The sequence below is a fragment of the Schistocerca americana genome, chromosome 7 (genome assembly GCF_021461395.2).
Source record: "Schistocerca americana isolate TAMUIC-IGC-003095 chromosome 7, iqSchAmer2.1, whole genome shotgun sequence".
Classification (NCBI taxonomy): domain Eukaryota; kingdom Metazoa; phylum Arthropoda; class Insecta; order Orthoptera; family Acrididae; genus Schistocerca; species Schistocerca americana.
In genome coordinates this window covers 44,655,956-44,670,808 of record NC_060125.1, presented here as the reverse complement: position 1 = coordinate 44,670,808, position 14,853 = coordinate 44,655,956, and the positions used below count along the sequence as shown (strand labels likewise).

At 48.7% G+C, this 14,853-nt stretch overlaps 5 non-coding genes across 5 annotated transcripts; all 5 read right to left on the bottom strand.

Moving 5' to 3' along the window:
• Positions 1-1,269: 1,269 nt before the first annotated feature.
• Positions 1,270-1,353, bottom strand: Trnal-uaa. Its single transcript has one exon. It is a non-coding gene; the product is annotated as a tRNA-Leu (tRNA).
• Positions 1,354-3,119: 1,766 nt separating this feature from the next.
• Positions 3,120-3,203, bottom strand: Trnal-uaa. The gene has a single exon. It is a non-coding gene; the product is annotated as a tRNA-Leu (tRNA).
• A 1,763-nt stretch (positions 3,204-4,966) lies between these two features.
• Positions 4,967-5,050, bottom strand: Trnal-uaa. The gene has a single exon. It is a non-coding gene; the product is annotated as a tRNA-Leu (tRNA).
• Positions 5,051-6,816: 1,766 nt separating this feature from the next.
• On the bottom strand, positions 6,817-6,900 carry Trnal-uaa. The gene has a single exon. It is a non-coding gene; the product is annotated as a tRNA-Leu (tRNA).
• A 7,216-nt stretch (positions 6,901-14,116) lies between these two features.
• On the bottom strand, positions 14,117-14,189 carry Trnak-cuu. The gene has a single exon. It is a non-coding gene; the product is annotated as a tRNA-Lys (tRNA).
• Between the last annotated feature and the right edge of the window lie 664 nt (positions 14,190-14,853).

Here is a 14,853-nt window from a genome sequence, read left to right as displayed (position 1 = left end):
TTAAAGGGCAGATTCTTCAGTAAAAGTTAGTTCTGCGCTCAGTTTCAGTATATGGCCCTAGCAGCACCAGGAAAACGGGTTCAGATGTGTTCGCCTTCCACTCGGCGTTGAGCGCCTACAGCGAGATTGCCTTCGGCCTCTGGCGCCAGGAGGGAAGGCGACACATCACGGCGCAAGCAGCGCGTAGCAGAAGGCGGTGGTGGTGTGTCGGTCAGCATGATTGCTTCCCAAGTAGCTGACCCGGGTTCGAAACCCGGACACCGCACGGAAGTTGTCTTCTTTACTCAGGAGAGTGTTTCCAACGCTCGCGATCGTCGAATTTCCCAACTGTCGTGTTACGAATGGTTTTCCTTCGCCACTCGTCCCGCTCCGCGTAGGCTAGTACGGATTGTAATTCACAGTCTCGACTTTGCTCGGCTGACGCGAAAGCTGACGCTTGCAAATGGGCGTATATGTAGAGGACAGGCGCTAGAAACGACTGGGAGAGACCAACTCGACAAACGCACCGCACAACGGACCCTTTCATTTGACTGTGGCCGCAGGTTCGCGAATTTGCGTCCCGAGAGGCAAGAGAGGGGACAGCGTTCTGGACCGTATCATTACCTCGCAGCAACACCGAAAACTAAGGGAAAAGGCAAAATTAAAGAATCCAACAGCACGCAGACTTCCTAGTTAGCCACCGAGCCGTGTACTAAGCACGTAAAAACGCTGCTTAACTTCGGTGATCGGACGAGAACCCGTGTCGTCAGCGTGGCACCCAAATCGGCGAGAACGTTTCCAGACGTGCGGACATCTTAGTCCTTGTACAGATCACTTGGGATTTGCCTGGAAGTCTCTCGCGCTGCCTTTTAGGGAAGCAATATGGAATAGCCCTTGGTGGGATCTAACCCATAGCCTTCCCGTTGTTAGCATGACACACTAACTTGGTGAGCTTACTGCCCACGCAATACGGCCGCTTCAGAACTCCAGCACCTGAGCCACCGTTTCATCTATCTTTATTAAGGCCTTTCGATTCATTTAAACACGTATGCGTTGCTGTTGAGGCTTTCTCGCTGTCGCTTGGAACGCAGGGCCACAGCACAACAACAACGGAGACGTCCGTGAGAAGAGCTACACCTCGACGCAGGAAAAGTATGTTCCGCTAAATCTTTTCGACCGCTCGGGCTGTCACTGTCGTCTCTAGTTAAATCTGCATGGCGTGTTTCTGCATAATTTACTTGTTCTGAAAGATCAAGGGAGTATGTTAGTTTCAGAATGTTTAAAATGCATTGTCAGATGTGTGGTTCGAACCCACGCTCCCTTACGGGAACCAGAGCTTAAATCTGGCGCCTTAGACCGCTCGGCCAATCTGACGTGCGAGGAAAGAGCTCCAGAGACTTCAATCTCTAGCAATATCTCAAAGAACCTCGCTGCGAAACCTGTTTCTTTTTTCGGTAGGATGGAATTATGTCAGTTTTAGAAAATTTAAGACGCAATGTCAGACGTGGCGCAGGAAATGCACCCTCCCTTTCGGGAACCAATGTGGCGCGTTGGACCGCATTCTTCCGTCGTTTCCAGTTTGAACTGTAACTAGCAAAACTGTATTTAGTAATAGGAACATTTTCACAATGATGCAAAGAAAACTAGATATTAGCCAACGGCAAATAAGGCCGTTTCCTAGCAACAGCCACGCTGTTCATTACGCACTCGTGGGAAGCCAATGAAATACTTCCCGTGAGGCTCAAACTGTCGTCCTTCAATTTACAATACTTAGGCACTGCCCCGGTGGTACCGACGCGTACATACTGAAACGTCTTTGGATCGTCAGTGAGTACTTCATATTAGAAATTTCGTGTTCGCCCTGATGTGCATTAAAGGGCAGATTCTTCAGTAAAAGTTAGTTCTGCGCTCAGTTTCAGTATATGGCCCTAGCAGCACCAGGAAAACGGGTTCAGATGTGCTCGCCTTCCACTCGGCGTTGAGCGCCTACAGCGAGATTGCCTTCGGCCTCTGGCGCCAGGAGGGAACGCGACACATCACGGCGCAAGCAGCGCGTAGCAGAAGGCGGTGGTGGTGTGTCGGTCAGCATGATTGCTTCCCAAGTAGCTGACCCGGGTTCGAAACCCGGACACCGCACGGAAGTTGTCTTCTTTACTCAGGAGAGTGTTTCCAACGCTCGCGATCTTCGAATTTCCGAACTGTCGTGTTACGAATGGTTTTCCTTCGCCCCTCGTCCCGCTCCGCGTAGGCTAGTACGGATTGTAATTCACAGTCTCGACTTTGCTCGGCTGACGCGAAAGCTGACGCTTGCAAATGGGCGTATATGTATAGGACAGGCGCTAGAAACGACTGGGAGAGACCAACTCGACAAACGCACCGCACAACGGACCCTTTCATTTGACTGTGGCCGCAGGTTCGCGAATTTGCGTCCCGAGAGGCAAGAGAGGGGACAGCGTGCTGGACCGTATCATTACCTCGCAGCAACACCGAAAACTAAGGGAAAAGGCAAATTTAAAGAATCCAACAGCACGCAGACTTCCTAGTTAGCCACCGAGCCGTGTACTAAGCACGTAAAAACGCTGCTTAAGTTCGGTGATCGGACGAGAACCCGTGTCGTCAGCGTGGCACCCAAATCGGCGAGAACGTTTCCAGACGTGCGGACATCTTAGTCCTTGTACAGATCACTTGGGATTTGCCTGGAAGTCTCTCGCGCTGCCTTTTAGGGAAGCAATATGGAATAGCCCTTGGTGGGATCTAACCCATAGCCTTCCCGTTGTTAGCATGACACACTAACTTAGTGAGCTTACTGCCCACGCAATACGGCCGCTTCAGAACTCCAGCACCTGAGCCACCGTTTCATCTATCTTTATTAAGGCCTTTCGATTCATTTAAACACGTATGCGTTGCTGTTGAGGTTTTCTCGCTGTCGCTTGGAACGCAGGGCCACAGCACAACAACAACGGAGACGTCCGTGAGAAGAGCTACACCTCGACGCAGGAAAAGTATGTTCCGCTAAATCTTTTCGACCGCTCGGGCTGTCACTGTCGTCTCTAGTTAAATCTGCATGGCGTGTTTCTGCATAATTTACTTGTTCTGAAAGATCAAGGGAGTATGTTAGTTTCAGAATGTTTAAAATGCATTGTCAGATGTGTGGTTCGAACCCACGCTCCCTTACGGGAACCAGAGCTTAAATCTGGCGCCTTAGACCGCTCGGCCAATCTGACGTGCGAGGAAAGAGCTCCAGAGACTTCAATCTCTAGCAATATCTCAAAGAACCTCGCTGCGAAACCTGTTTCTTTTTTCGGTAGGATGGAATTATGTCAGTTTTAGAAAATTTAAGACGCAATGTCAGACGTGGCGCAGGAAATGCACCCTCCCTTTCGGGAACCATTGTGGCGCGTTGGACCGCATTCTTCCGTCGTTTCCAGTTTGAACTGTAACTAGCAAAACTGTATTTAGTAATAGGAACATTTTCACAATGATGCAAAGAAAACTAGATATTAGCCAACGGCAAATAAGGCCGTTTCCTAGCAACAGCCACGCTGTTCATTACGCACTCGTGGGAAGCCAATGAAATACTTCCCGTGAGGCTCAAACTGTCGTCCTTCAATTTACAATACTTAGGCACTGCCCCGGTGGTACCGACGCGTACATACTGAAACGTCTTTGGATCGTCAGTGAGTATTTCATATTAGAAATTTCGTGTTCGCCCTGAAGTGCATTAAAGGGCAGATTCTTCAGTAAAAGTTAGTTCTGCGCTCAGTTTCAGTATATGGCCCTAGCAGCAGGAAAACGGGTTCAGATGTGCTCGCCTTCCACTCGGCGTTGAGCGCCTACAGCGAGATTGCCTTCGGCCTCTGGCGCCAGGAGGGAAGGCGACACATCACGGCGCAAGCAGCGCGTAGCAGAAGGCGGTGTTGGTGTGTCGGTCGGCATGATTGCTTCCCAAGTAGCTGACCCGGGTTCGAAACCCGGACACCGCACGGAAGTTGTCTTCTTTACTCAGGAGAGTGTTTCCAACGCTCGCGATCTTCGAATTTCCGAACTGTCGTGTTACGAATGGTTTTCCTTCGCCCCTCGTCCCGCTCCGCGTAGGCTAGTACGGATTGTAATTCACAGTCTCGACTTTGCTCGGCTGACGCGAAAGCTGACGCTTGCAAATGGGCGTATATGTATAGGACAGGCGCTAGAAACGACTGGGAGAGACCAACTCGACAAACGCACCGCACAACGGACCCTTTCATTTGACTGTGGCCGCAGGTTCGCGAATTTGCGTCCCGAGAGGCAAGAGAGGGGACAGCGTGCTGGACCGTATCATTACCTCGCAGCAACACCGAAAACTAAGGGAAAAGGCAAAATTAAAGAATCCAACAGCACGCAGACTTCCTAGTTAGCCACCGAGCCGTGTACTAAGCACGTAAAAACGCTGCTTAACTTCGGTGATCGGACGAGAACCCGTGTCGTCAGCGTGGCACCCAAATCGGCGAGAACGTTTCCAGACGTGCGGACATCTTAGTCCTTGTACAGATCACTTGGGATTTGCCTGGAAGTCTCTCGCGCTGCCTTTTAGGGAAGCAATATGGAATAGCCCTTGGTGGGATCTAACCCATAGCCTTCCCGTTGTTAGCATGACACACTAACTTAGTGAGCTTACTGCCCACGCAATACGGCCGCTTCAGAACTCCAGCACCTGAGCCACCGTTTCATCTATCTTTATTAAGGCCTTTCGATTCATTTAAACACGTATGCGTTGCTGTTGAGGTTTTCTCGCTGTCGCTTGGAACCCAGGGCCACAGCACAACAACAACGGAGACGTCCGTGAGAAGAGCTACACCTCGACGCAGGAAAAGTATGTTCCGCTAAATCTTTTCGACCGCTCGGGCTGTCACTGTCGTCTCTAGTTAAATCTGCATGGCGTGTTTCTGCATAATTTACTTGTTCTGAAAGATCAAGGGAGTATGTTAGTTTCAGAATGTTTAAAATGCATTGTCAGATGTGTGGTTCGAACCCACGCTCCCTTACGGGAACCAGAGCTTAAATCTGGCGCCTTAGACCGCTCGGCCAATCTGACGTGCGAGGAAAGAGCTCCAGAGACTTCAATCTCTAGCAATATCTCAAAGAACCTCGCTGCGAAACCTGTTGCTTTTTTCGGTAGGATGGAATTATGTCAGTTTTAGAAAATTTAAGACGCAATGTCAGACGTGGCGCAGGAAATGCACCCTCCCTTTCGGGAACCATTGTGGCGCGTTGGACCGCATTCTTCCGTCGTTTCCAGTTTGAACTGTAACTAGCAAAACTGTATTTAGTAATAGGAACATTTTCACAATGATGCAAAGAAAACTAGATATTAGCCAACGGCAAATAAGGCCGTTTCCTAGCAACAGCCACGCTGTTCATTACGCACTCGTGGGAAGCCAATGAAATACTTCCCGTGAGGCTCAAACTGTCGTCCTTCAATTTACAATACTTAGGCACTGCCCCGGTGGTACCGACGCGTACATACTGAAACGTCTTTGGATCGTCAGTGAGTACTTCATATTAGAAATTTCGTGTTCGCCCTGATGTGCATTAAAGGGCAGATTCTTCAGTAAAAGTTAGTTCTGCGCTCAGTTTCAGTATATGGCCCTAGCAGCACCAGGAAAACGGGTTCAGATGTGTTCGCCTTCCACTCGGCGTTGAGCGCCTACAGCGAGATTGCCTTCGGCCTCTGGCGCCAGGAGGGAAGGCGACACATCACGGCGCAAGCAGCGCGTAGCAGAAGGCGGTGTTGGTGTGTCGGTCGGCATGATTGCTTCCCAAGTAGCTGACCCGGGTTCGAAACCCGGACACCGCACGGAAGTTGTCTTCTTTACTCAGGAGAGTGTTTCCAACGCTCGCGATCTTCGAATTTCCGAACTGTCGTGTTACGAATGGTTTTCCTTCGCCCCTCGTCCCGCTCCGCGTAGGCTAGTACGGATTGTAATTCACAGTCTCGACTTTGCTCGGCTGACGCGAAAGCTGACGCTTGCAAATGGGCGTATATGTATAGGACAGGCGCTAGAAACGACTGGGAGAGACCAACTCGACAAACGCACCGCACAACGGACCCTTTCATTTGACTGTGGCCGCAGGTTCGCGAATTTGCGTCCCGAGAGGCAAGAGAGGGGACAGCGTGCTGGACCGTATCATTACCTCGCAGCAACACCGAAAACTAAGGGAAAAGGCAAAATTAAAGAATCCAACAGCACGCAGACTTCCTAGTTAGCCACCGAGCCGTGTACTAAGCACGTAAAAACGCTGCTTAACTTCGGTGATCGGACGAGAACCCGTGTCGTCAGCGTGGCACCCAAATCGGCGAGAACGTTTCCAGACGTGCGGACATCTTAGTCCTTGTACAGATCACTTGGGATTTGCCTGGAAGTCTCTCGCGCTGCCTTTTAGGGAAGCAATATGGAATAGCCCTTGGTGGGATCTAACCCATAGCCTTCCCGTTGTTAGCATGACACACTAACTTAGTGAGCTTACTGCCCACGCAATACGGCCGCTTCAGAACTCCAGCACCTGAGCCACCGTTTCATCTATCTTTATTAAGGCCTTTCGATTCATTTAAACACGTATGCGTTGCTGTTGAGGTTTTCTCGCTGTCGCTTGGAACCCAGGGCCACAGCACAACAACAACGGAGACGTCCGTGAGAAGAGCTACACCTCGACGCAGGAAAAGTATGTTCCGCTAAATCTTTTCGACCGCTCGGGCTGTCACTGTCGTCTCTAGTTAAATCTGCATGGCGTGTTTCTGCATAATTTACTTGTTCTGAAAGATCAAGGGAGTATGTTAGTTTCAGAATGTTTAAAATGCATTGTCAGATGTGTGGTTCGAACCCACGCTCCCTTACGGGAACCAGAGCTTAAATCTGGCGCCTTAGACCGCTCGGCCAATCTGACGTGCGAGGAAAGAGCTCCAGAGACTTCAATCTCTAGCAATATCTCAAAGAACCTCGCTGCGAAACCTGTTTCTTTTTTCGGTAGGATGGAATTATGTCAGTTTTAGAAAATTTAAGACGCAATGTCAGACGTGGCGCAGGAAATGCACCCTCCCTTTCGGGAACCATTGTGGCGCGTTGGACCGCATTCTTCCGTCGTTTCCAGTTTGAACTGTAACTAGCAAAACTGTATTTAGTAATAGGAACATTTTCACAATGATGCAAAGAAAACTAGATATTAGCCAACGGCAAATAAGGCCGTTTCCTAGCAACAGCCACGCTGTTCATTACGCACTCGTGGGAAGCCAATGAAATACTTCCCGTGAGGCTCAAACTGTCGTCCTTCAATTTACAATACTTAGGCACTGCCCCGGTGGTACCGACGCGTACATACTGAAACGTCTTTGGATCGTCAGTGAGTACTTCATATTAGAAATTTCGTGTTCGCCCTGATGTGCATTAAAGGGCAGATTCTTCAGTAAAAGTTAGTTCTGCGCTCAGTTTCAGTATATGGCCCTAGCAGCACCAGGAAAACGGGTTCAGATGTGCTCGCCTTCCACTCGGCGTTGAGCGCCTACAGCGAGATTGCCTTCGGCCTCTGGCGCCAGGAGGGAAGGCGACACATCACGGCGCAAGCAGCGCGTAGCAGAAGGCGGTGTTGGTGTGTCGGTCGGCATGATTGCTTCCCAAGTAGCTGACCCGGGTTCGAAACCCGGACACCTCACGGAAGTTGTCTTCTTTACTCAGGAGAGTGTTTCCAACGCTCGCGATCTTCGAATTTCCGAACTGTCGTGTTACGAATGGTTTTCCTTCGCCCCTCGTCCCGCTCCGCGTAGGCTAGTACGGATTGTAATTCACAGTCTCGACTTTGCTCGGCTGACGCGAAAGCTGACGCTTGCAAATGGGCGTATATGTATAGGACAGGAGCTAGAAACGACTGGGAGAGACCAACTCGACAAACGCACCGCACAACGGACCCTTTCATTTGACTGTGGCCGCAGGTTCGCGAATTTGCGTCCCGAGAGGCAAGAGAGGGGTCAGCGTGCTGGACCGTATCATTACCTCGCAGCAACACCGAAAACTAAGGGAAAAGGCAAAATTAAAGAATCCAACAGCACGCAGACTTCCTAGTTAGCCACCGAGCCGTGTACTAAGCACGTAAAAACGCTGCTTAACTTCGGTGATCGGACGAGAACCCGTGTCGTCAGCGTGGCACACAAGTCGGCGAGAACGTTGCCAGACGTGCGGACGTCTTAGTCCATGTACAGATCACTTGGGATTTGCCTGACAGTCTCTCGCATTGCCTTTTAGTGAAGGAAAATGGAATAGCCCTGAGCCACAACACAACGACCACGGAAACTTCCGTGGGGAGAGCTAAAACTCGGCACGAGAAAAATATGGTCCGCTATTTCTTTTCGACCGCTCGGGCTATCATACGTGCGACGCCTGCACTGCTGTCACTGTCGTCTCTAGTAAAATCTCCACGGCGTGTTTCTGCGTAATTTACTTGTTCTATAGGATCAAGGGAGTACGTTAGTTTCTGAATGTTTAAAGAGCATTGTCAGTCGTGGGCTTAAATCTGGCACCTTTATTTTTGTTGTTTGTGTTTTCTTTTTCTTTTTTTTTTTTTAGACGCCTTAACCACTTTTTTTCTATGAGAAACTACCCTTAACCTTCTAAGAAAATAAATAGGAATGGTAAAAATGACAACGAAATGACTTCGCCCTTGGGCAAAGTAGATTTGCTTCTCGAAGAATAAACGTAACATAAACACAGCTTCTTATCTACCTCAATGAAAGTTCCTGTGGCCAGCGTGCAGCGAGTCAGTGAAGGCCTCAGTGTAAGGGGAGGTCAGGACGCGACACAGAAGCAGTGAGGCCTCTTCGCGGCACTACTGGTGTCCCGCGTCCCGGCCTCTCCCCCGTACACTCAGTGGACCTATCCGATACCCATGCGATGAAACGCTATTTTAAGCATATTGCCGAAGAGTTTCTCATGATTTGGGTACGTGCATGTTTTGGCGAATTTGATATCCATAAACGTCTTGAATTCCAAATAATTTTCAGCGCCAAATTTATTAAAGTCGTAGCTGGAATAGGTACCCAGCAACCACATAACTGAATTATTTTTCGTCTGCGGATAAAATTGCACATCGGGACGAGACAGTAGTGTTGACGAAACATTGGCGGTTGTAGTCCTGGTAATAAGAGCAATTTTTTCTCGAAGCCAAACCCAGTGCTGGAGACGTTCCCCGCAGGTGTAACGGTGCATAACTGTATCCGTCAGTTTGCAGCGATGACAGAGAGGGGTGTCACTGAGCCCGATTTTATGTAACCTCTCGTTCGTGCTAATCACATCATTGATGGCTTTGTACCAGGCAGCGCGAGCATCGGAACTGAGGGCACTGGAACTAACATTGCGCCATACGATATCCCAGTTCTTGTCACCGAGCTTCGTTGCCAATGGATTCTTTCCTTCGTGTTGTCTCCAGTCGGCTATTATGGCTTGTGCAGTTAAATGTTGAGAATTTGTGACCTCTTTACTGATGTAGCTCCGTGAAAGGTAATAATCTCTGATATGTTTTAATCGATAGCTGATGGGCTGAATATTCAGCGATGGATCAAGACTTTGCGGCCTGACGGCAGTGAATAATTGCGCTGTAATGCCGGAAGGATCATTGTTAATTATAGCGGCCGTCCTTCTAACATAGAGAGCCACCGCTTTCACCCTGATATCTACTAATCCTATCCCTCCATTCTGGGGGGTGGAGTGTCGCAGTTTTGGCAGACACGCGAAAAATTTCCCCTCTCCAAATAAAATTTGTTACCTTCGACATAATTTGCTTAGCAATTACTGCAGGCAGTGGCAGGAGCTGCGCCGTGTAGAAGGCTTTTGCTAAAATACAGGAGTTGACCAGATGGATCCGTTCAAATTGATTGAGGCTTCTGTGGGAATTGTCAATGAGAGCACCGTTAAGTTTACGCACTATTTCCCTCGAGTTAGCCGCCGCCATCTTTAAAGAGGACGCCGTCAATATGATGCCGAGAGCCTTGTGGACGCTGACTTCCTGAGCGTAGCCAACTCGCAAATGCTGGAGGCCACAGAGGTTAATAAATTTACTTTTCTTGTCATTCAATTTAGCCCCCGACGCCAAACAGTATTGCTGGAGGTGAGCCGCTAAAGTGGTGACATCATTCTCATTGCGGACAACCACACCCACATCGTCGGCATAGGCGCCTACGACAGTTTTTTCTCCTGAAAGTGTTAGCCCTGTGAGTTTCGCCTGCAGTTGGAATAACAGAGGTTCGAGTGAAAGAACAAAAAGTAACATGGACAAAGGGCTGCCTTGTGGAATTCCTCTGTTGATTTGAATCGGTTGGGTTAGTTGCGAGTTGACAGAAAGTCTTGCGTTGATCCCCAGTGCCATGTTTTTGATCATGTCAATCGCGTTCTGCAAGAAACCGAATCTTCTCATGGTTTCAAGGAGGTACTCGTGAGTGACGAGGTCAAAGGCTTTAAAAAAGTCCAGAAAGATCAGCCCACACTTCACGTTACTGGCGTTCGTTAAAGCAATGATATCCCGGTAAAAAGCTGCCGTTTGCAATACAGTTCTCCCGAAGGCACATGTCTGCTGACGTCCAACGAATTTTGCAGTTAGTGGCATTATTCGCGTGTTGATTGCACGGGCGACTATTTTATAATCGGAGTTTAACAATGAAATGGGGCGGAAGTTGGCGACATGTTTTGTACCTCTGCTTTTAGGGATAAGCACAATTTTGCATTCCTTAAAGGCAAGTGGTATAGGCTTCCCTTGAAAAACTTCGTTCACTAATTGGGTGATTTTGTCCCCGATGACGTGCCAATACCTCCTGTAAAATTAAACGGGTAATCCGTCAGGACCAGGGGACTTCCTGATCGGCGAGTGGCAGACAATCTCCAAAACATCTTTATTACTAAATTCCAAAGAAATGGATTCATTGTCTTCTCTAGTTATGGTAGAGGAAATGGCACTAAACAGTTCGTCATAGCAGTCGTCGTGAGTAGCCGCTGACGTGTAGGTGTCAACAAAATTGTCGTGTAGTGCCCTGATAATCTTTCGCTGGGTGTCGACAGTCGTGCCATCACCTAGTTTCAGGGCCTCAATAAAAGTCCTCCTTCTGTTCTTAGCATGTTTGACAAGGTGGTATAGAGCGGCTGTTTCATCGTCCCTGACCGACTTCACTTTAGATTTGATCTTAAGACCGTCCAACTGCATTCTCTTAAGATTGATTAATTTCGCCTTTAGTTTTCGAATGTAATCTATTCTGGTGTTCGCGGCGTCGGCTCTATCACAGAGGTCGCGGACGATAGTGTAGTAGAACTCCATCGTCTTCTTTATCGCGGCTGCTCTGTCGATACCGAAGAATATAACAACTTTTCGCAGTTTGGGTTTTGCATGCTGAGTCCACCACGCTATGGTGCTACGAAAGTTTGTGGTAGTGCGCAAGCACTGCTCCCAAGCGCGTCGCACCACCTCCTCTTGGTCAGCATCCGTTAATAAGGAGACGTTCAAGTTCCATTGATTTTTATACCAACGCGTTGGTTGTGGCAGCAAATTCAAGCACGCAACGACACCACTGTCATCGGAGAAGCTGGAGGGTTTTGTTTCAATTTGTAAAAAGACTTTCTCTAAAACGTCGGAAACATAAATCCTGTCAATTCTGCTGCAGGAATTCGCGACGATGTGTGTGAATCGTACCAAGGTCGGGTACCTAATTTCCCACTCGTCTTTCAGTTTGAGGTCGGTCACGAGACGCTTTAATTCAGGCGATTAATTAAAATTCGGGGACTGATCTTTCTGGGATAAAACACAATTAAAATCACCTCCAATGATAACACGTTCAGGATTTTTCCTTAACAAATAGATGATTTGTTCCTTAAAAAAATTTGCTCGTTCCGCTCTATAGGTACTGCCAGAAGGGCGTACAAGTAGATGATGGTGATGCCAAAAACGGTGACATCCACACCTCTACCCGAATCTAATTTGTCAACCTGAGTGGCGGGAATGCCTTCTCTAAGTAAGATGGCAGTCCCCACGTTCGAGTCGGGGGAAAAATTTGTAATAGCAACAAAACCAGGAAGAGTTAAGTGTGGCATGGCCACCTCCTGCAAAAGAGCGATATCTGTTCCCGACTCATAGAGATATTGTTTTAAGGCACTCAGTTTCACCTCCGACCGGATTTTATTAATATTTAATGTCGTGATCGTATAGGCCTGCGACATAATGGCAGTACGTTGTAGTGGCGGAAGGAGCAAATGTCTTTAAAGGGCCACATCTTCATGCCATTCCGTATTTGTGGCCGGGAAATTCGTGTCTGGGACGTCACTGAGTTGAATTCTTGAGTCTTTGTTCTTACTCTTTTTACGCACAGCATTTACATTAGGTGGCACTCGGATCCTGGGGCGGACACTGTGGAGCACCTCCGCAGCCGGCGGCGTGGGAGGGTCGTGGGTGACGTCAAGCTGCTCTCCCGGCACATCCCGCGAAGGGATGGCACGCGGCGACACCGCCGGCGAGCGAGCAGCTGAACTATCACCCGCACTATCAGCCTGTTTGGCAACATTCTCTGCCCGCAGCTGTTTGTTGTCACCGACAGACCCGGACAGCTGTGTTTGTATTATTTCCTGGAGTTGTTGACATTCCCCTTGTTGTGAGTCCTGAACCGAAGCGGCTGCCACGTGATGTGTACCGTTTGCGCTCAGAGATGTTTGTATACCACCATCACAGGCCTCTGTGTGTGTACTTCCTGCAGGAATGTGAGCCACACGTACAGGTTGGTCGGCCTGAGTTGGCTGTCGCGGAAGTTCTAAGGCACTAGCCAGCGGCAACTGCTTAACTTCCACGGAAGTATCGGCACTTGAAATTGTGGGAGGAGAAGCGTCCACAATAGCCTCACCGATCGGAGGTTTCGCTTCCGAGCCGGATTCCCGATCGTCATTTTTCGCGGTCTCATGCGCACTAGAGGTGTCGTTATCAGAACCACGGCTGTCACAAGTTCTGCGCCTCTTATTGGTCGCGGTATCGAGTTTTGCAGGGGGCAGCGCACCTTTTTCTCTCCGAACCACAACCGGAAACTCATCAGAGCGAATTTCTTGTTGCTGTTCCGAGGGCATTTCAGAACTAGGGAGCTCAATCTCTGTCATCGGTTTGGCCGCCACTACATCCGCCAAAGTAAGCCTTTTACGCTGCTGGAGGGAAGTGTTTAACACAAACATGCCCCTGGGGCAGTCTTGACGCAAGTGACCACTCTCATTACAGATATGACAGGTCGGTGTTTGGCCAATGTAAGTCACGTGAGCCTTATAGTCACAAACAAGTATATGGGATGGAATATTCTGCTTGATATGCATTTCTACAGATCGAACGCCACTGTAACATTGCAACCTATGTTGACTTCACCACCGTTCATTTCGAACCTGCTTAACGTCACCGAATTTGGACAGTACCTCCTTCAGATAACAATTTTCTACTTCGGGAGGTAAGTTAAAAAATACGTACGTTTGTGTAGTCTACATCGCCATTGGAAATGAGCACTGTACTTACAGAGTCGTCCCGGTGTCGGAAAATAGCACTTCCTCCGTGGTCAGTCATGATCTTCTCTAGTAATACAGGATTCAGCAATTTAACAAAGAAACAATACTACTCGGTATCATAAGAGGCGGTGTGCACTTGGTCAGATGTAACCCCAATAACATCCACGATCCAGTCATGTATCTCCAGTGAACTTGGTTGCACAGATCGGATGGACTTGTCGAAATCAAATGGAAGTGTACACTTTCGCGGAAATAACCTGGACATTGCACCAGATAGCGAGCGGTTAACCCGCTACAATAAGACAGCAACAAAAATACAAATGGAAAAACGATATAGCCCTTCAGCTGGAAATGCATCGCATTAGCGATCATTATTTGCATTTAGTTAGCACAGCTGCTGCTTTCCTACACATCTCACACGATATTGATGTACACCTAAAATTCCAAAACAACACATTTATTTCATTTTAGAGTTACTTTCAGCTTCTAATACACTTCCTCTGATATTCTTACGAAGCTAGGCATCGTTGTAACCCGTGACGTTCATTACGCAAGGCTCACGAGAGGGGCACAGGTTGCATCCGCGTAGACACAAAATTTTGCGCCGCCCGGCGTGGGGCTCGAACCCACAACCCTGAGATTAAGAGTCTCACGCTCTACCGACTGAGCTAGCCAGGCTCCACACTACGCGTTACGAGCCATACAGTACTGATGGGACCTTCGACCATTTATGGAAGATCCTTTTGACTACAGCTTATTTCCTGCTGCCACAAATGAGCTACAATCCTATTCAATGGAAAATTGTCTCCGATGGGCATCAAATCTACTTGAAATGATACGTGGCTTTCAGCACCATTATTCAACACACATGCTCGACTGTGCGCAGACGCCTGTGGCGTCGCACTTGGGTCCTGAATCAGACGCAGTAGTTCCAACACAAACTCTCCTGATCGGCACTGTGCCGGAAATTTCGCAACAGATCACCCTTGTCTTGCTTGTGCTTCAGGTAGACGCCGGTTTGCAGCCAGGAAGCAGACAGCAGCAACTTTCAACTAGTTTTGCAGTACTCAAACCACACAGTAAAACAACATGCATCTTTTGCAGAACTGGAAAAACTTGACCGTGACAGGATTCGAACCTGCAATCTTCGGATCCGATGTCCGACGCCTTATCCATTTTTTATTTTTTTTTTTTTTTGTTTTTGTTTTTTTACGCGAATGCACACGCGACAGTTCCTTTGACAGCGTGGAACCCATCACAGCCGAGGGCTCAAGAAGTCTTCGGGGTGCTCAAGAGCGTGTCTCCCGTAGCACCCCTAACGAGATAGCGGCGTTTCGCGCAG